The sequence below is a fragment of the Panthera tigris genome, chromosome A3, assembly GCF_018350195.1.
Source record: "Panthera tigris isolate Pti1 chromosome A3, P.tigris_Pti1_mat1.1, whole genome shotgun sequence".
NCBI lineage: Eukaryota > Metazoa > Chordata > Mammalia > Carnivora > Felidae > Panthera > Panthera tigris.
The window spans coordinates 84,360,722-84,382,928 of NC_056662.1; the positions used below are offsets into that span (position 1 = coordinate 84,360,722).

The following is a 22,207-nucleotide window of genomic DNA, read 5'->3' on the forward strand; positions in this document are numbered from 1 at the left end:
ATAGAAGAACTACAAAAACAATCATAAAACAAGTAATAAAATACCTATCAATATTTTGAATGTAAATGAACCAAACACTCAAATCAAAAGATGTAGGGCATCTACACACTGCCTCTAAGAGACTGATTTCAGACTTAAAGACACATGCAGATTAAAAGTGATGAGATAGAAAAGCATTTGTTATGCCACTATAAGTGAAAAGAAAGCCAGGGTAGCAATATTGATATCAGAAAAAATAGACCTTGGAGCACCTGGGTGGCTCAGTTGGTTAGGCGTCCGACTTCAGCTCAGGTCACGATCTCGTGGTCTGTGAGTTCGAGCCCTGCGTCGGGCTCTGGGCTGATGGCTCAGAGCCTGGAGCCTGCTTCTGATTCTGTGTCTCCCTCTCTCTCTGTGCCTCCCCCGTTCATGCTCTGTCTCTCTCTGTCTCAAAAATAAATAAACGTTAAAAAAAGAAAAAAAAGAGAAAAAAGAAAAGAAAAAATAGACCTTAAAACAAAGACTGTAACAGGAGTTAAAGAAGGACACTACATAATTGTAAAGGGAGCAATCCAACAAGAAGATATAACAATTGTAAATTTATGCAATGAATATGGAAGCACCCAAATACATAAAGTAGCTAACACCAAACATAAGGGAAGTAATTAACAGTAATATAATAACAGTAGAGGACTTTAACACCCCAATTACATCAATGGGTACATCATCCAAACAGAAAGTCAATAAGTTAACAGTGGTTTTGAATGAAACCAATATTGAAGATGGATCTAACAGACATATTCAGAACATTCCACCCTAAAACAGAATACACATTTTTTTCAAGAGTATACGGAACATTCTCCAAAACTGATCCTATATTAGGCCACAAAACAAGTCTCAATAAATTCAAAATGACTGAAGTCATACCATGCATCTTTTCTAACCACAATTGCTAAGAAACTAGAAATCAACCACAAGAAAAAAAATCTGGAAAGAATACAAAAGCATGGAGGTTAAATAACATGCTACTAAACAATGAATGGGTCAACCAAGAAATTAAAGAGGAAATTTAAAAATAGCTGGAGACAAAAACACAACAGTCCAAAATCTTTGGGATGCAGCAAAAGCTGTCCTAAGAGGAAAGCTCATAACAATATAGGGCAAACTCAAGAAGAAAGAAAAATCTCAAATAAACAACTTAACCTTACATGTAAAGGAGCTAGAAAAAGAAGAACAAATAAAGCCCCAAACTAGTAGAAGGAAGGAAATAATAAAGATAAGAGCAGAAATAAATGGTATAGAAACTAAGAAAAATAATAGAACAGATCAATGAAACCAGGAATTGGTTCTTTGAAAAGATCACCTTTAGCCAGAGACATAAAAAGAGAGAGAGAGAGAGAATTCAAACAAAATCAGAAATGAAAGAGGAGCAATAACAAATGACACTACAGAAATACAAAGAATTATATGAGAATATTATTTTAAAAAATATATGCCAATAATCTGGACAACCCAGAGGAAATGGATACATTCTTAGAAATATATAGCCTACCAAAACTGAAGCAGGAAGGAATACAAAATTTGAACAGACCGATTATCAGCAACAAAATTGAATCAATAATCAAAAAACTCCCAAAAAACAAAAGCCCAGGACCAGACAGCTTCACAGGTGAATTCTACTCAACATTTAAAGAGTTAATGCCTATTCTCAAACCATTCCATAAAGTAGAAGAGGAAGTAAACTTCCAAATTCATTCCATGAAGCCAACATTACCCTGATGCCAAAATCAGATAAAGATACTGCAAAAGAGAGAGAGAGAGAGAGAGAGAGAGAGAGAACTACAAGTCAATATCTCTGATGAACGTAGATGCAAAAATCCTCAACAAAATATAAGCAAACTGTATCCCCAACAATACATTTAAAAAAATCACTCACCACAATCAAGTGGGGTTTATCCCTGGGATGCAAGGGTAGTTCAATGTTTGAAACCAATCAATGTGATACATCACACCAACAAGAGAAAGGATAAAAACCATCTGATCATTCAGTATATGCAGAAAATGCATTCAACAAAGTACAACATCTATTTGTGATAAAAACACTCAACAAAGTAGGTTTAGAGGGAACATACCTTCACGTAATTAAGGCTATAAATGGAAAACCCACAGCTAACATCATACTCACTGATGAAAAACTGAGTTTTGCCCCTAAGATCAGGAACAAGACAAGGATGTCCTTCTTCACCATATCTATTCAACATAACACTAGAAGTCCTAGCCACAGCACACACACAAGAAAAAGAAATAAAAGGCATCCAAATTGGTAAGAAAGACGTAAAATGTTCACTATTTGCAGCTGACATGAAACTGTATATAGAGAACCCTAAGGACTCCACCAAAAAAAAAACCTACTAGAACTGATCAGTGAAATCCGTAAGGTCATAGGATACAAAATCAATATACAGAAATCAATTGCATTTCTATACACTAATAACAAAGAAGCATAAAAATAAATTAAAACAATCCCATTTACAACTGCACCAAAAATACTAAAATACCTAGGAATAAACTTAACTAAAGAGGTAAAAAACCTGCACTCCAAAAACTATAAAATACTGATAAAGAAAATGAGGACAACACAAACAAATGGAAAGACATTCTATGCTCATGAATTGGAAGAACCAATATTATTAAAATGTCCATACTACCCAAAGAAATCTACACGTTTAATGCAATCCCTATTAAAATACCAACAACATATTTTCACAGAGCTACAACAAACAGTCCTAAAATTTGTATGGAACCACAAATGACCCCAAATAGCCAAAGCAATCTTGAAAAGGAATAACACTGGTAGTATCACAGCCCTAGATTTCAAGATACCCTGCAAAGCTGTAATAAAAAAAAATGCTACTGGCACAAAAATAGATACATATATCAGTAGAACAGACTAGAGAGTCCAGAAATAAGCTCATGATTATATGGTTAATTAATGTTTAATAAAGGAGGTAAGAACATGCTATGGGAAGAAGTCTCTTCACAAACAGTGTTGGGAAAACTGGACAGCTACATGCAAAAAAATGAAACTGGACTTCTTTCTTACAGTATATATACAAACAAATTCAAGATGGATTAAGGATCTAAATGTGACACCTGTAACCATAAAAACCCTAGGAAAGAGCACAGGGAATAATACCTCTGACAAGAGACAAAGCAACATTTTTCTAGATAGGTCTCCTGAGGCAAGAGAAACAAAAACAAAAATAAACTATTGGAACTAAATCAAAATAAAAAGCTTCTGCATCGTGAAGAAAACAATCAACAAGACCAACTTCCTGAATGGGAAAAGATAATTGCAAGTGACATATCCAATAAAGCGTTAGTATCCAAAACATAAAGAACTTATACAACTCAGCACCTGAACAACAAATATCATCCAATTACAAAATGGGCAGAAGATACAAACAGATACTTCATCAAAGAAGGCATTACATATGGCCAATGGACACATGAAAATATGCTCAACACCACTCATCAGGGAAATGCAAATCAAAACCACAATGAGATATTGCCTCACACCTGTGAGAATGGCTACAATCAAAAGGTAAAGAAGTGTTGGTAAGGATGTGGAGAAAAAGGATCCTTCATGCACTGTTGGTGGATGGAAATATAGCCATTGTGGAAAACAGTATGGAGGTTCATCAAAAAATTAAAAATAGAATTACCATACATTCCAGTAATTCTACTACTGGATATTTACCCAAAGAAAATAAGAAAGATATATACACCCCTACGTTTATTGCAGCCTTATTTACAATAGCCAAATTACAGAGACAGCCCAAGTCTCCATTGATAGATAAATGGATAAAGAAGAGTTGGTGTGTGTGTGTGTGTGTGTGTGTGTGTGTGTGTGTGTACATATATAATGGAATATATATATGTTTACATATATTTATATATACATATATACATATATTTATATAGGAATATTACACATATATAATGGAATATTAGCCATGAAGAAGAATGAAATCTTGCCATTTGCAGCCACATGGATGGAGCTCAAGAATATAATGCTAAGCAAAATAAGTCAGTCAGAGAAAGACAAATATCGTATGATTCCACTCTTATGTGGAATTTAAGAAACAAATGAGCAAAAAAACATACTCTTAACTATAAAGAACAAACTGATGGCTACCGGAGAGGAGGTGGGAAATAGGATGAAATTGGTGAACAGGATCAAGAGTACACTTATCATGATGAGCACTCAGTAATGTACAGAATTGTTGAATCACTATATTGTAGACCTGGAACTACTATAACACTGTATGTTAACTACCTTACAATTAAAATAAAAAAGAATAACTTCCCATGACCTGTGTGTCCAAGCTTAAACTACTTAGAATGACATGTAGGACCTGCTCCACCTACCTCTCTAACATCACCCAATGGTAAGGTGGCACTTTTTCGGAAGCAAGTGACCTATCTATCCTTCAACATACTGAGTTATTTACATTTCCCAAGCCCAGCTCCAAAACCAAACTATGTCTTTGGAAAGGCATCCTATACCTTGCACATATTTTTCTGATATAACATAGCCCTTGCATAATTCTATGTTTCCATCTGCTTCCCCACTAGAATGTGAACGCCTCTGGGGAACGGGGATGGGGTGGAAGGCTGTATTCTACTCTCATATGTAGCACAGGCTGGGTATTTGCCACATATTGGTTGAATATTGCATGATCTCATATTTGCATATATAGACAGTATCAATGGGATGATTGTCTTTCCCTGGTCATTCAACAAGAAACATGGCCACATGAAGCAAAATCCCACTTTTAGCTAGAGTCTGTTTTGAGTGTTCTTCTCACCACACTCCATGTCTTTACATGATGGTTATATCAACCTAAGCAAGATACTTCCATCTTGGAATCAATTTTCTCATCTCTGGGACAATTATTTCCAAGATATCATTCAGCTCTGAGATCTCCTTTAGCATAGTGGCTAGTTCAAATTTCCATTCCATCACTGGAGTTATTTAACTTCTCTGTGTCTTAGTTTCCTTATGTGTAAGATGGGGATAACAATAATAACTTCATAGGGTTCTTATGATGAGTAACTGGGAGAATAATTTGAAGAGCTCAGAATGCCTGGTCCATGATAAGCATTCAACATGTGTTAGCTATTCTTGTATTCTATACAGGTATGGAGCCAAAACAGTTGAGCCCTTCTACAACAGAAGTGGATGGTCAAAGGTCAGCTAACTGGATGTTTAAAACAACAGTTGAGGAATGATTTGCAGATGGCAAACATAGATCATTTTTAGCTTTGGTTTAGCTTTCCAAACAACCCATAGGGCAAGGAACCTCTATATCCAAAAATTAGGTATTAAAGATAATTGTCAAAAATGGACAATACATATCCTTTGGTAGTTTGCCTCCCATCTATTTTGGATAATTTTAAGTTCTAAATGTATTGTTAAGTTTATCTCACTTCAACCATTGATTGGTAAAGGCAGTTTTGAAAGTTAATGATTTTTTTTACATTACTTTGCTGAAAATTTCTGCAAATTTCTGAAAATTCCCTCACTCCAAGGCTACGATGTACATTTCCATTAAAAATTGTAGGAAAAAAACATTTTTTAAATTATATAAAAGCTGCATTTTATATCCTCTATACTCATGTTCTTGATTTTTTCCCTTTGGTTACTGTAACAAGATGATTAGAGCTCATCTTTGACAATGTGATGGAAATACATAGAAACTAGCATAACTCTCACATCCAATTAAAAGAGCATTGGAAAAAATGTCATTCAACACAATATACCAGGATATTTACCAGCACATCTACAAATGCCCCATCTTCAGATATGGCAATGTGTGTTTCAAGTGTCCCAGACAACACTAAATGAAGACTACCATTGCCAGTGCGGTCCGTATCAGTGTGTATTCAGAAGAAAATCTAATCTGTATGTGTCTCATTCATTTATAACTTATCAAATATTGATCTAACATAGCTGGTGGATCGCCAAGAAACATCTAAGTTGTTTTATGATTCATTTAACCAGCCACCACCCCAAAATAGAAAACTATATTTTGCCTGGTATAAACAAAACAAAACATTACATTTTGAATCAGTTAGAAGCTGCCAGCTCAGTGCAGCTCAGGATGGCAGTTGATTTTGAGGTTCCAGGTTTTTCTTGCTCTTGCTGACAGAGAGGATAAATAGCAAATCAGAAAAAATAAAAATAAAAATAAAAATAAAATAACACTGGCAAGTGTCTGTCTTGGTTCCCCACTAGAGGAGTTGGACACGGTTCGTCCTAGGTGTCTATTTTCTCTGCCACTGGATGTTGGGTTATACTTGGCAGGAGGGGAGGAATGGGAGCAATAGGAAGATGAACACAGATCCAGGGAGCAGCTGCCTAGTTAGGATGCTGTAGGATGCTGCTTGTGGAGTCCCGATGGATACTCTGGGCTTAGTTAAGCAGAAGAGGTGTCAGGTGGCAACCAAGTCAGTCTGTGCCTCCTGCCTTCTCTTAGTGCCCGAGGCAACTCAGGAAGCTAAGAGATGCTGCCAGAAATGGTGCCTTTTTCCTTGTCAACACAATCACAAACATGAAATGCAGCTGAGTAACTGGTTGCAAACGGGAGATCATGCTTTGCTGGAGTCTGTGAGATAGGGCACAAAACAACCCCCAACTCTGCCTGTTCCTCACCACAGGAGTGCCATAACTATATGTTTGTTGAATGCCAGCTCACTAGCACTTCTCAGGTAGAGCAAACTACAGTTACCTTTGCTTTCAAACACCAAAGAAAAACACTAAAGACTACACAAAGCACAAAGCAGAAGAGCCCCTGAATGCCCCTAGGCTGCCTGTGATTGTCATTTTGAAGGACTGTTATTACTATATTTTGACGCCAGTGGACATATTGAACTTCTTTCCTTAGTGCCATTGGTGTCAGCAGGATCAAAGGTGTGTGTGCATGTCTGTGTCTGCACAGGCCTGGCAGGAGGTGAGATGGATGAAACAGGAAGAGGGGAGAAAAAATGGGCAACTGAAGAAGGAATGAAAGATGAGGGTGGATGGGAGCTCTGATTTGAGGTTATGTGGCTCATGGAAGATGAATCATTCTATAATATAGTTCAAAGAGGGGAGCAGCAGACATATCTCCTTCAAAGGCATTCTGCCCCCAGTGAGTCACATTTTCTGAGTTTATTGAAGGAACCAAGAATCCCATTTATTGTGGGCAAGACTGATCCCCAGATACAGAAAATGGAGGCATTGGGTAGATTTAAAGTGACACCTTCAAGCTAGCTGCAAGGGCAGTAATTAGAGCAGGTGAATATTTACTCACTTTTGTGATGGCATTTGTTTGGCATCGGCTATGTGCCAGGCGGTGTGATAAGTGCCGGGTATATAAGGTGAATAACGAGGCACAGGCCAGTCCGAAGAGGATGTAGAACCATCCTCTTTATAATACAAAGGGATATGTCTTACAAAATGTTGAAGAACACATAGCTAAGGAAGGGAGCATAAAGGAGAAGCCCTCAGCTTAACCTGGGGTAAAGGGATACTTTCTGGAGAACGAGCATGACAAGCCTTTTGAAAGAACATTTGAAGGAGATGAGGAAGCAGAAATTAACCAGGCTGACAAAGACACGGGAATTTTAAGAAGAGGGGATAAACGTAGCTAAAACTTAAATACAGTCTGCACCAAGAACTGGCCTACCATATTATGTGTATTAACTCATTTACTTACACAACAACCGTATCAGAAAAACCAAATCATTATCCACATTCCTGTTTTGCAGATAAGGAAAGTGAGGCAGGAAGACAGTAATAACTTGATCAAGATAAAATAGCTACTAATGGGCAGAACCAGAATTTTACCCCAGGATGTCTGTGTTTGGAGCCTATGCTTTTAACTACTATAATATACTGCTTTTCTTTGCTAGAAAAAAAATGGTATAAGGATGTGGTGTTCAGAAACCCTTAGTTTAGTTCAAACAGCTCATCTATTGTGAATCAGGTATTGTACCGATGCTGATGTTACAAAGATGAATAAGGATCAGTTCTTGCCCCCAAGGCACTCAAAATATAATAGGAGGAAAGACCCTTAAACACCTAATTCCAAGTTAATGTGGAAAAATGTTTAGATATGTCAACTGATTTTCTTTTCATTCCCTGTAATTTCTTTTTACTCCATGGCCCTTCTCCCATTCAAACTAGGTATCAGGATTGTTAAAGCAGAAAAGCAAAAAACAGACTTTTTGAAGAGCAAATCCAGGATCTGCAGGACCCAGGGAATAAAAATTATGCTATACACGGTAGATTTGGAAGAATTCACCATTGACACAAGATCCCATGTAACCCTCCTACATCCGCCCACCCCAACTACCATACCCTCAGTGAGATTAAGATTCCTGAGTCTGGAAGGACAGAAGAAGAATAAGAAGAAAAGAAAATGAATTGGAGGGTAGGATAAGTCCCTGATATTGGTGCTGTGACAGATACTTTGGAAAGAACCAACCAAGAAGCAAGACAGTACCTTGTTTCCTGGGCAACTGGCTATGAGTCCAGCATTTGGGAGAGAGGTCTGAGTGGGAAAAACAAATTTGGTGTTATTAGAATATAGGTGGTGGGGTGCCTGGGTGGCTCAGTCGGTTAAGCGGCCGACTTCAGCTCAGGTGATGATCTCGCGGTCCGTGAGGGCTGTGAGTTCTAGCCCCGTGTAGGGCTCTGTGCTGACAGCTCAGAGCCTGGAGCCTGTTTCAGATTCTGTGTCTCCCTCTCTCTGACCCTCCCCTGTTCATGCTCTGTCTCTCTCTGTCTCAAAAATAAATAAATGTTAAAAAAAAAAAAAAAGAATACAGGTGGCATTTACAGCATAAGGCTGCATGAGCTCACCAAGGGAAAGCTGTGGGAGGTTGTAGGTCTCATATAACCCTTTGCACCCAAGTTAGGATGAACTCACTAATGATATCTCTGTAGATGGGGCTGGGATGTCCTCGTAGATTTTCCCTGTACTATATTGTGATGCAGTTCCCATGTTTCCCATTAGAAACTCCTTGAGGGCTAACATATCAAATATTTTTTTCACTATTATATTCTCTAAATAGTGCCTAGGACATAGTAGATGCCCATAACTTGTGTGATGAATAAATGAATATGCTTCTTTTTGTCAAAACGACAAGGAGAGTAGTTTATTCACTCATTCAATAAATGACTACTATTTGAAGGCACTGTTCTAATTGCTTAGAATACGTCCCTGAATAAAAAAATACAGTTCCCACCCCCTTGGAATTCATATTTTGTTAGGGGATACAGACATTAAACACAGAACCAAAATCATGAGTTTACCTCAGAGTATATTTCCCGGCAGGATCGGGCTGACATCACCCTCTCTGGGACTTGGCCTGAAACTGTACCCCTGCGTGATGCCTTCTCCTTATTGCTCCTGCTCCCTGCCCTCTTGGTTTCTTCCGAAGGCACTTTTTTAAGTTGCTTGCAGACATATCTTCCTGAAGATTTGCTTCTCAAGATTTGCTTCTGAGGAGCCTGACCTAAGATAGGAGTTGTGCTAGAAATTAAACTTATTTACAAAAACTAAAATAATATTTTTACTTCTTGCATTCCTGACTTTATAGCCTGAGACTGGTGTGTGCTGAAAATAGAATGCAGTAAATGCTACGATCAAAATTTGCACAAAGAAGTGGCACAAGGTCCGTCGTGGAGGAATCAGAAAGAAGCCCCTGGAGGATAGGCAGAAATTAGCTGAATGAAAAGTGATGAAAAGTCATAATGAGAAGAAGGGATAGGAGAGACAAAGGTACAGGTGTCAAAACATGTGGAGGCCTGGACCTGGCTAAACAGGTCCACAGATAACTGTACTTAGGAGGTGCTTGGACCGCAGGGTGTAGTAGGGGAAGAGAGGAGAGAAGGCAGAAGGGGAAGAGAGGAGAGAAGGGGGAGAGAAGGCAGAAGATGATGCAAAGTTGGCAAAGAGAACATCAAAAGAGTCCTCCAGGTTAAGAATCTGAACCTTTTCTAAAGGTTTTCGGGGCATGGAAGAGTTTTGTTTTGATTTTTAATTAGGTCATATAGTCATTTAGTGGTGCTAAATCTAAAAGGACAAAATGTTTACAATTTAAAAAGAGAATCTCTCTCCTGTCCTTCCCTTAGCCATGAAAACTACTGAAACAAATTTTCTGAGTATCCTTCAAGCAATATGTTTTGCATATATAAGCAATTAGTATATATAACCCTGCTTTGTTCATCTGACCCTATATCATGATGATCCTTGCATATTGTTGCAGAGTTTTAAATTTTAAGTGATATGATCAGATTAGCATCTTATAAATACTACTCTACCTGCAGTGCGCAGAATAGACGGGAACAGGGCAAGAAACAACAAGGGTCTCATGTAAGATAGTAGCAATGTAACGGAGAGAAAAACAAGTTTTAAAACTAGCTATTTTCATTAAATAATAACCTCCAATATTTATTTAGTGCATGTCTTACCAAGAGCTCAAAGCATCTTCATCCAGTGTCCAAACTATATTGTAGCCAACTGAGAAAAGCTATTTGGGCTTAGAGTTTACAGATGGAAGACACAAGGTACATAAAAAGGTACGTTTAGGACACCCAAATTCAGGGTCTAATAATCTCTCCCAAGAATATCCTAACTCGAGCCTGTTGGTGGTTCCAAATCACCAGCACAATGAATGGTAACCTTCACCAAGAACCATGAGAATCAGTTACTGTACCAGCAAAGTAGAGTAATGATCTAAGAATTCCCAGAAAAATGAGGGAGGTTTTTTTTTTAAGACTCTGGGTAACACAAAGTATTATTAAGTTACCGAAATTTCAAATAATTATTTTCAGAAGCAAAGAAAGAAATTAGAAACAGGTCAGACTCTCCCATTAAGAGCTCTCTGGACAACTACTCGATTATGTTTAATATCATCCAACCCTAGCGTTCAGGACACGTTCAATAAGTACGGTGGATTCTCTTTTTCAGAGGTGTACATGAAAGGCTTTGGCAGGCAGACTTCTAAGATGGCCTCCAATGATCCCCATCCCATGGTATTCGTGGTTTGTGGAATCCCCTACCGATGAAGGCAGGCAGGAACTAGTGACTTGCTTTCTAATAAACAGAGTAAGGCCAAAGAGATAGGATGTCACTACTGTGATAGATCACAAAAGATTGTGACTTCTATTTTACTGGCAGATTCTCTTAATCATCTTCTTAGGCTTGCTTTAATAAAGCAAGCTTCCATGTTGCAGAGTACAGGAGTACATGAGTACATGTTGTATGTTACCCATACAGCAAGGAACTGAGGGTGCCCTTCAGCTAACAGCCAGCAAGGAACTGAAGCCTTCTGTCCAATACCCTGAGAAGAATGGAGTCCTACCACGAACTATGTGAGTGAGCATGGAAGCAGATCCTTCCGCAGTTCAGCCTTGAGAATGAGAATGCAGCCTCTGGGCTCACACTTTGATTGCAGGCTTATAAGATACTGAAGCAGAAGACCCAGCTAAGCTGTATCTGGATTCCTGAACCACAGAAAACGAGATAATAAGTGTGTATTGTTTTCAGCTGCCAAATGTTGGCATAATTTGTTAACAGCAATAGACAAATAATGCAATGGCCTTGGCCACATATACAAAAACTGAATCATTTTAATTTACTTACACAGACTGATACTATTCTGTTAAACATGACATGTACCCTTCTCATGCACTCAGCAGTATAATGAGTGACCCAAATGCTAACCAGAGTGCATATTTGGTTGAGACTTAGATATCAATGGGTCTAAAACTTCAGTCCTGTCTTTACTACCACTGCTTCCTGTGATGTTCCCTTAACATGAATCTCAGGACTTTCCCCTTAATTCAAGATCCTTTGAGGAGGACTCTGAGGAAGCTGGTGTTACCTCTGTGACATAAACGGGGAAGAAAACATGCTAGACTGCATGCCTAAAGGCACATTATACAAAGGCAAAACTGTCAATAACTCCAGCATCATGGGATTAAACATGAAGGCTCGCAAGTTTAAGACAATCCCACGAAAATCCTAAATCAGAACAAGAATATTGAAATTGAGGAATATATACAGTCAGACCTAACAGATAATGTCTTAAAGGGATTCTAATTTATTTGGAGGTTGAGAGGAGATGAGATACTGTAGACTCAGAGATTTTTCTCGTCCTCTTATTCCAGATGTTTTCAATCTTTCTTCACTTCAAGTTGATAAACCTATATTTAATGAGCATTGACCTAGGGCATTGGAGAGGATGACAAGAAATAAAAATAAAAGGTTCTGCTCTTAATGGCATTATAATGGCAAAAACATGACACATATAAGGAAGATCTACAAATATGAAATAAGGAGTCCTAATTTCACAGAAGGTATTAAACATACAGTGCTCACTATTTACATGCATTCAGTGAGACTCTCAGTTCACTAACTCAGTTGTCTAAGAAATAACCAATTAAGGCTTTTCCTTAAGGGGCGCCTGGGTGGCTCAGTTGCTTAAGCATCTGACTTCAGCTCAGGTCCTGATCTCCCAGCTCATGAGTTCAGGCTTTGTGTCGGGCTCTGTGCTGACAGCTCAGAGCCTGGAGCCTATTTTGGATTCTGTGTCTCCCTCCCTTTCTCTGCCCCTCCCCTGCTAGTGCTCTGTCTCTCTCTCTTCTCTCTCTCTCTCAAAAATAAATAAACATTAAAAAAATTTTAAAAAAAAGTTTCCTTAAAAATAAATCCATTTGTGGTTTCTCTCCAACCTGGCTAGTGGGAAACTTGTTAACAGCCAATATTTCGGGCCCTTCTTTCTCAAGAAGTGCTACAGAATTCCACCAGAAAGGCAGGCTAAAGGCCTCTAACTTCGAATGCGGTGTAGCTGTTGCTGATTCCTCACTTATCAGGCCTGCAGTGGTCCTTTGAACATGGGGTGTGGGTAGTAATCTCAGGGTACCTCAACTAAGGACAAGAAGATAGGAATCCAGACCTTGTCTGTTCATCACTTACAGTGTCCCTTGGGAAAAAACCTCACTCATCCTTTTAAAGGCTCTATTTCTATTTCTGTAAAACTGAGGGCAAATTCCTTTGTATTCCAACTGCCTCTTCAGTAATCATACAGGTGGTTTTCTCTCATTTCCATACTTTTCAAAATAAGTTCTTATGTATTCCTTCTGGGAGGTAAGCTAGCCAGGAATTCTTGTGCCCATGTGACAGATGAGGCAATTGGGAGATTGCCATAAGAGATACATCCAAGCTCAATCAACACAGCAGGCTATACCCAAGTCGGGGTTAGAATTAAGAGTTTATGATATTTAACCCAGTGTTCTTTATATTGCACTGTGGCTTGATATTGCACTTAAAAACAGTCGTCCATTGTATATCCCCCAGGAGGTGTTAAAATGTGCCTAAGCCGTTACTTCAGGTGGATCATCTGTAGCTGGAAAAGGGCTATATGTGTCTAGGTAAGGATCAGGACTAACAAGACAACAGAGAGCAGAGTTAGGCTGTTGTGTTTGGTTGATGGGGATGGTTTTTACTGTACCTTTGTTCTTAATATTGGATCTTTCTCTGCAAATGTATGGATACAGCACAGAGACATCTATTACTTGTTTCTGAAACATCATCAAAAGCCCCATGGGCAGCAGAGTATAATGCAATGTGCCAACATGACAAGTGTGAAGTGTGTCAAGTCGGGGAACACCATAAATCCTCTATTCAATTCTCAAAGAATATGATACACAAATGTCCATTCATCTTGTTCTCTCACACTTCCACCATTTTCAAAGAAGGTGTCTGATAGGCTAGTGAGGGCTCCCTCTGTGCTGAGCTCCTGAGGGCAAGACTCATTAGCCATGTGGCCATCTCTAAAATTATTACATCCAAACACTCAGAGAAAATAAGAACCTGAGGTAGCACACCATGCCTTGCTGCTATCATTTGTCAAAAACTGGCACCGGTTAGAAATGACACAGGATAACAAGTCCAGAAGCATCTAGAACAAACAAGAATGATTCATCACTGAAGACAGGGCAAAAACACATTCCCATCCATCCACATATCAATTACACATGTCATGAAAATAAGTACCGGTTCACATTCCTAAGGTCTGAAAAAAAAATCATGTGGGCCATAAGGAAATTATATTATAGTTAAAATAGAAAACAGACCTAAGAAAAATTTAAATGTGTTGTACTTTTCTCTATGTTTGCTCATCACTGTTTTTGAAGAAAAAAAATGTTCGTAAAGGGGAGATAAGTATTTGCAGAAAAATATATGCATCCACTACCCCTAGCTTGGCAACATCTGAAGAGGGAAAGAGAAGTGGCAAGGGCATCCAAGAGAGGGGAAGGGGCCAGCTCAGCAAAGGCAGGAAATATGACCAAGAGGAAGAAGTATTCTAACATTTGAGAATGGGCAAAATCTGAACAACAATAGCTAAAATTTATGAAGTGCTCAGCAGGTGCCAGGCCTTGCTAAACTTTTCTCATGTATTATCTCAATTTAAACTCCCCACAACAATATGTGGATGGTATGTTATTATCCCATTCATTGATGAGGAAACAGGCACAGGAAGGTTATGTGACTCAAGAGTTAAAGATTTAAATTCAGGCAGTCTGGTCCAGAGCTTGTACGTTTAACAACTAAGCCAGTAGTTTTCAAACTTATTCTCGAATAAGAATACCCTGGAGGGCTTGTTTAAACCCAGGTTGCTGGTCCCAGCCCCAGAGTTCCTGATTCAATAGATGGGATCTGAGAATCCACCTTTCTAACAAGTTCCTAGATGATGCTGATGCTGCTGTCCCAAGGATCACACTTTGAGAACCACTGCATTTAGCTATGTTGCCCTTTTAAAAGGTGGGCATTCTAGTTTGAGGGGAATAACATTACTACATGCATAGATTGAAGAGAGATCAAGTCAAGTAATAATGAGGAAACATAACTATAGCAATCCACTTTTTCAAAAAAATATCACAGCTGAGACTTGGAAATACTGCGGTGAATACTGCAGGATGTAGACAGAGATGCTATCCTTTTTATGCTTAAAAAATTAGAAGTTTAGGGACCTACAAATGAGGTGAGAGCAAACTATATATATATATATATATATATACATATATATATATATATATATATATATGTATATATATATATACCCCAAGCATGCTTATGTCAAAAGGGAAAAGATGAAAAAAATACTTTGATGCACGTGTGGCCATAAAACAACAAACTATGCCTATGTCTCAGCCAGCTTGCTAAAAAAAAAAAATGAATCAACATGGATAATCTCCAATTCCATGTCAGAATCTGAGAATTTCATTTAAGTTTAGGAATCTAGTGAAATCCATTCATTGTCTTTGGAATGTATAATAAGTCAACTGGGACCCTCAAGAAAATTTTTATTCTTAGATCTCAAGAGGCATATGTAAACAGAGATGTTTCTCTTATATATATTAATACATATCTTATATATCATATATATAAAAATAAAAAATCTTCTAACACACACACACACATAAACACACACTGTAAAATTGTTTTAATGCAAAGTAGTTTTTATAGTAACCAAAGTATGTCCCAAGTCTGGATACTATTTTTATTTGACCACTGGTCGTTCTCAAATAGAAAAACATACGCAAAATAAAATCAGCCATTCAATCATTCTTTGGATGCCTTCCATGACAAAGCTCAGAGGACACAAAAGTTTTGAGGATTATGATTGTAATGATGAGGCTTACAGCCTAACTGGAAAGACTTTATACTTTTATTTATATGTATGAATATGTCTCTATCTTCCAGAATGTCTTAGTTTTAGACAATTATGAATATGCACTGAATCCAGAGGATGGTGCCAAGCATTTCTTTACTTTTCACAGGGAAACCCATGTAGAGCCTACTTCAACATGGCAGTTTGCGTCTCTTTACCCTTGGATAGTTGAAATGAGGTGAAAAATATCAATGGAGGGAGAAGAAAAGTGTACATAAAGGTCAAACATGGTAGGTACTATATACATTTTGCAAACAGTAAGTACATATAAGAAGGATCACTGGAAATCTTAGGAAACTTTCTGAGAGGCTGTGGGACTTCAGATTTGAAAGAAGATCGAGATAATAGTGGGGAGGCACCATGCAAGACAGGAGGGTGCTTCTGAACAGGGTATCCCCGGAAGACTATTGATCTAGTGTAAGCCTTTATGAAGAAGTCATTAAGTACAGTGATGTTATGGACAGCAAAGATGTTATGGACAGCAAAGAGAAAACACTTAGGGCAAGCTCTAGGAAAATGTTCTTGAGCAGATCAGAGAGGGATCGGTTGTCACGCCAAGGGTGACTTTTCCTTTACAGCCACGGAAGAATTTGAGAGAAGCGACAAAAACTAAGTAATGGTTTCAGCAGACAAGCTGACAGCATCTTGTAGGATATATCTGAGGAGAGAATACTATCTAGGAAGCTACTGTAACAGGCCAGATGTGAAGTAACAAGGACTCAAACTAAAGTCAGGCCAGTGGGAATATAAAGGAAGGGATGACCATGAGTCCTGGGAAACTAAGGAGAAATCCCAGTTTTGGCTATCACTGGGGCTGAGGGAGAAGGAATAGCCAAATAATGATGTCAAGCTTTGCAATTTCAGTGTGTGGCCAGAAACAGCAACTGAGGCCCAGATGGGTCATGTTTAGTAAGTGGTGGGGCAACATTTAAATGTCTGAAATCTCAGCTCAGCCCTTTTCCAAGTGCATCATGCTACTTCATGCATGTTTCATACAAAGCTTTTGAGGTGTGACATTATCCCATACCAAGTAACTCTAAAACCATATGGCACATCTTATATAACAACAACAGAAATAAGGCATTTTTTTCCAGCTCCTAAGTTTTAATTGAAATGAGTAGCTTTATAAGAAATCTTTTATTTTTCAGGGTGCCTGGGTGGCTCAGTCAGTTGAGCCGACTTCAGCTCAGGTCATGATCTCACGGTTTACGAGTTCGAGCCCCACATCAGGCTCTGTGCTGACAGCTAGGAGCCTGAAGCCTGCTTTGGATTCTGTGTCTCCCTCTCTCTCTGCCCCTTCCTCACTCATGCTCTGTTTCAGAAATAAATAAAGAAATCTTTTATTTTTAAAATCCTAATATGTTATTTATAATGTCATAACTATAGATTTTTTTCCTCAATAGACACTGTGGTGCCTCATTCCCCAGACAGAGTAATCTCTTGTAAGTTCTCATTCCTCATTGATTCTACAGGTTCTTTAGAGCAGGGTGCCTCAACCTTAGCATTCCTGACACTTTGGGCCAGGTAATTCTTTGTTGTATGTGTTCATCTGTGCATTGTAGAATGTTTAGCAGCATCTCTGACCTCTACTCACTAGATGCTGGCAGAACCCTGCACTCGAGTTGTTATAATCAAAAATGTCTCCAGGCATTGCCAAATGTCCCCTGGGGGACAAAATCATTCCTAGTCAAGAACTACTGCTTTAGTAGTATTTTTAAAAGACTATATTAATGAAGATGTTTCCATTTGACAGTCCTCTTGTTGGGAAAACCAAGTTCTGTCTTGATGTGGTGGTCTTCTTGCATATGGGGAGAGTTGCAGAGACTTGAAAAGACAAGGCTCAATCACCAGTTGTCACGTTTCACCTCAAAGTTCCCTTTCATGGGATGTCACTACATCTGGAATGAAATGAAAGGTTATTTGCTTATAAACAGGACCAAAAGGTCTTCTGTGGTCTTTAAGAAACATGACAAAAGACTGCTTTTCATGAGCCCACTCTTCATTTAAAGTCAAGTTCTTTTTTAGCTGGTTAGAAGAGTTCTTGTCTCTTGGAACAAACAAATTTGCAGCCACCTCCAGCAAATTTCAATGTCTGAGTTATAAACCTTCCAAAGTTGACTCTTAGTGGAGGACAGAGCTGAACTCCTTGTCACTAATGTCCCTGGGTCTATAAAGCAAAACCAAGGAAATGGTCCTTTATCAGAGAAGGATGTAGCTATTACTGCACTCTGATCTACCCCAAACAGGCAGGCCTGGGAGAGAGTAAAATAACTGATGAGACATAATGTGCCATCAACATCAAATCCTATAACTTCATCTTTCAGATTCATCAGGAATTGAGTAAAGAAAAAAGGGACCTGTTACGTTTAATCCTAAACTGACAAGACATTTGTATTTATGAGGCAAGAAGTTACATGTGCCAACCAGGCTCCTGTCTTCCTTAAGTAAAAGCTTTGTGTCAGCTCTTCTGTTTACTCACTCACAGGCTGCTTTCTGGTCTCACTTGCTTTCCTCTATATTTATATTGAAAGAATACATTCTCAGCAGCTTTTAGGCCCTTAAATGCATTTCAAGAGGAGACCAAGCCCAATCACTGTTACTTAATTAACACAATTGTGAAGACTTCAATCTAGCTACACAATAGCTTTCCTGACCTTGCAGAAGGAGGCACGACTTCATTATTGAGTATATTGTTTCCTATAAACATATAAAACCCCTACAATAACAATCCCATCAGCCGAAATGAAGTTATCTGAGAACAGAATTAAACTCTAAATGACCTTTTGCTCTACTCCGTAGCCCCCTATTAATAATTTCTAATCTAATCAGTGTGGATAAATGTACTAAGGCTGGTCATGCCAGGCACAGGGCCAGCCCGGCCAATTGCCGTCCATCTGATTCATTCCAGTCCAGAGCTTGTCTGGAAAAGACGCATCCCTCGCTGAGAGGCCACTGCCTGATTTCCTCTTTTGTTATCTTTTAGCGGCAAAGTCATGTCCTTGTAACTGATAGACACGTTTCTTTGTAAATAACCCTGGAGTGACTGATAGAGCTTTTGCCAGACAAAGGCAGCAAATAGCAAGGCATTACTCATGCCAAGCAGGAGAACACTGTGTCACGGCTGACAAATTTATGGGAGATATGAGCTCACCTTTTGCACAAATATATACTTTCCTGGCAAATTCATCACATGCTTTAATGGCCCTATACTGCATTTGTCAGCTGTCTGTCCCTGTGCCTTGTTGCCTTTGGTTTCCTGTCAAGGATTGTTTGTTGAAATCATCTAGCAGCCCCATTCTTCAGCAGTGAGACCCAAGAAAGATCAATGATGACACCTGTATTGATAATATTTTACATTCAACTATTTGGCTGATAAATCATTTTAACAATGCTGATATGTTTATTGAGTCTCTGCTGGCATCACAATTATATGGAAAGTGATACCAACTTAAATCTTTGTTTTGTTGGTCTAGGTTTTATTTCTTGCTTTTCATTTTCCCATAATTAAATATGCCATGGAACAAGTTTGACTTTCCCATCTCAATAGCATGTGAAAACAGGAAAAGAGGTGACCTTGCAATTGCACACACTGGTTTAAAAAAAAAAAAAAGGAAAGAAATGGCAGCCTGGTGGCTATTCTTGGTAAAAGGAGTAGTCATTAGAAGGGAGAACAAGGGGGCTCTTAGGATCCTGATAATGTCCTGTTTCTTGACCTGTGTGTTGGGTTAAAAGATGCATTAGTTTCTAAACATTCTTTGGGCTTTTCTTTTTCAATATATGCACTTTAAGAAAATGTTTATTCATTTATTTTGAGAGAGAGAGATCACACGAGCAAGAGAGGGGCAGAGAGAGGGAGACAGAGAGAATCCCAAGCAGGCTCCACACTGTCAGTGCAAAGCCCGACTTGGGACTTGATCCCACAAACCGTGATACTATAACCTGAACCAAAATCAAGAGTCAGATGCTTAACCGACTGACCCACACAGGGGCCCCAATATATGCACTTTTTTGTATGTACATTATACTTGACTAAAAAGTTGCACAAAAAATAGCAAACATATCACATACATCCACGCACACACACATTATAAATATACAGGCTCAGACTCCATGTTTGCTACCTTGAAACTCTATACCACCTATATAATCCCTTTGGTTTCTTCCTATAAATATCATATGTCCAACATGGAAATTCCACCTCCTCAGAGAATTTCAAAGTAGACCTTAGGGTTCTCAAATTCCTTAGCCTTTACTTTCTCTGTAAGACACTTTTGTCATGAACTCCAAGGTCTCTGTGTGGAAAAAGAGACTAAGGCATCAATAAGAAGAGATCAAATTTTCCTGATTTCCCTGTGATTACCTGTGATTCAAGTCACATGCTCAGTTCATGTCTATGAAATATTCAGATAAAGAACAAACATCCAGATAGAAAGGGAAAAATTCAACTACTTGAACTGACAAACTTATTATTAGAAGCACCTGGATGGATGTACGGGCTTCCCAGAAGCCCTCAACAGACTGTCACCTTCTTGTCATTGGCCAGAACTGCATCATATAGCTCCTCCACCTTCAAGGTAGTCTGGAAAAGAGATTATTTAGCTTCTTCAGCCTCTATATTACAGGCAGGTAATGCAATGGCGTTCGGAAATGAGTCTCGAATTGACCAACTCATAGTCCTAGCTAGATGAGCAAAAGCCAGAGCAGGCCACAGGTGAAATGGGTATATAGGAAATACCCAGGGAAGAATTTTTTTTTAAATTAGGGTTTTAACTTTGGATGCTCATTGTAATCACCTGGCTTTCCCCCACTGAGATTCTAATTTAATTGGTTTTGGGTGTGACCCCTTGCATCAAGATCTTTGAAAGTTCTTCTGTTTCCAATGCGCGGACAAGATTGAGTGAGAACTTCTGGCTTAAATAGAGAAGTATAAAGACTTATATGTCCAAAGAAAATAGCAAAAGTATTAGATGGATCACCAGCCATTATTTTTGTGGATCTGAAGTTGAAGATTAAACAAAGGTTTAAAAAAGAGCTTAATTGGAAAAAGCAAGAATCTGGGGGAAAAAAATCCCCTGATTTTACAAACACTTGAGTGACAGATAGGCATTAGACAACATGAACAAATTTATTTTTAAAAGTGGCATATTGCTGAATTAACACTCAATTTAGTACTTGGATCTATTTTTTTTAATGTTTGTTTTTTTGAGAGAGAGAGAGAGAAAGAGAGAGAGAGAGAGACAGAGCATGAGCGGGGGAGGGACTGAGAGAGAGGAAGACACAGAATCCGAAGCAGGCCCCAGGCTCTGAGTTGTCAACACAGAGCTCGACGCGGGGCTCGAACTCACGGACTGTGAAATCATGACCTGAGCTGAAGTCAGACGCTCAGCCGACTGAGCCACCCAGGCGCCCTGATACTTGGATCTATTAGCATAGAAGGTAGGCAGTCTTATTTCCATGACTAATTGGGTAACTGTGTCACCGTTATATATTCACATCCTACCTCCACCACTTCCTAGCTGTGGTCTTGTACAAACTACAGACTTCTCTAAAAGCCTCAGGTTTCTTATTGACAAAAGGGGGAAATGATTGGAACCTACCTCAAAAGGGTTGTTGTGAGGAGCTATTGAGATAAACTGAATAAAACACTTAGCTCAATGTCTGGTACATAGTAAAAGCTCAGTATCATCATTGTTTTGGGGACCCCATTCAGCATGCTCATTTACAAGCATTAGTGTTACCAAGAAAGAATTAGGAGAAGTTGGATCTGAAAAACCTTGAGGTGACAAATAACTCTTATCATGAGGCTTGTGATCAACTAATACTCAACTATCCCAGAGGAGGATATCTTAAAATAGATATAAAATGCTGCTGAGGAACTTAGGTTAAATATGATAAAATTAGGGGCATCTGGGTGGCTCAGTCAGTTGAGCGTCCCAATCTTGGTTTCAGCTTGTGTCTTGATCTCAGGGTTGTGGGATCAAGCCCCGTGTTGGGCTCTGCATGGAGGGTGGAGAGCTTGTTTGGGATTCTCTCTCTCTCTCCTTCTCTCTCTCCGCCCTGCTCACACACTCTTTCTCCCTAAAAAAATCAAAAATTAAAAAAAATATGATAAAAATAGCTAACTGTGAAGGTAACAAAACATGACAATATATTACTATAAGACCCAATGGCCTCTTCTCCTAAGAAGATCTTCTGTAATAGGAAATATTTTCATCTTTTTAGACTAGTGTAAGCCAGAGTGTGGTGAGTAAATTAAGTCTCAACACCCTTTTAGCTTTATGAGCCTACAGTTGCTACCCAAAAATATAAACTCAAGGAGATGAAATTCAGATTTCAGTTTAGAAGTGATGTCATTGAGACCAGTGGCTGGTTTGTGAAATGCCATGGCAAAATCTGTATTTCCTCCAAAACATGAAGGGTCTTGGCCTGAGCAAGT

The 22,207-nt window shown here is 38.7% G+C and overlaps 1 protein-coding gene across 21 annotated transcripts in view; it reads right to left on the reverse strand.

Moving 5' to 3' along the window:
• Nucleotides 1-22,207, reverse strand: part of LOC102969177 (E3 ubiquitin-protein ligase RNF113A-like) — a 504,616-nt gene that overhangs the window by 78,305 nt on the left and 404,104 nt on the right. For 18 of the 21 annotated variants that reach the window (XM_042981571.1, XM_042981584.1, XM_042981583.1 and 15 more), the window contains one exon: nucleotides 9,344-9,546. The exons of 2 other annotated variants lie outside the window; for them this stretch is intronic. The gene's annotated coding sequence lies outside the window, so the exon portion shown is untranslated. Of the gene's footprint in view, nucleotides 1-9,343; nucleotides 9,547-11,397; nucleotides 11,477-22,207 lie in introns of those variants that run through there. One more of the 21 variants, XM_042981587.1, reaches the window with a different exon arrangement.